Raw genomic sequence first — 202 nt, 5'->3', positions numbered from 1 at the left:
CAGAGAGGTTTATGACGCTTCGACGTTAGATATCATGTGTGAACGTTTGTGTTAACTGATTGGTGCTGCATGGACTTCAATAAACCCAACCAATGCGAGTCTAACTCTTGGTGGATATTGCCGAATAGTAGTATTTTCTTTGCCAATGAAACTTAAAAGAAGTTAGAAATATTTCTCGCACAATTTATCAAAATTCGGTTTG

The sequence above is a fragment of the Mytilus edulis genome, chromosome 3 (genome assembly GCF_963676685.1).
Source record: "Mytilus edulis chromosome 3, xbMytEdul2.2, whole genome shotgun sequence".
Taxonomy (NCBI): Eukaryota; Metazoa; Mollusca; class Bivalvia; order Mytilida; family Mytilidae; genus Mytilus; species Mytilus edulis.
The sequence above is the reverse complement of the archived record's forward strand: the minus strand, read 5'-3'. Positions refer to the sequence as shown.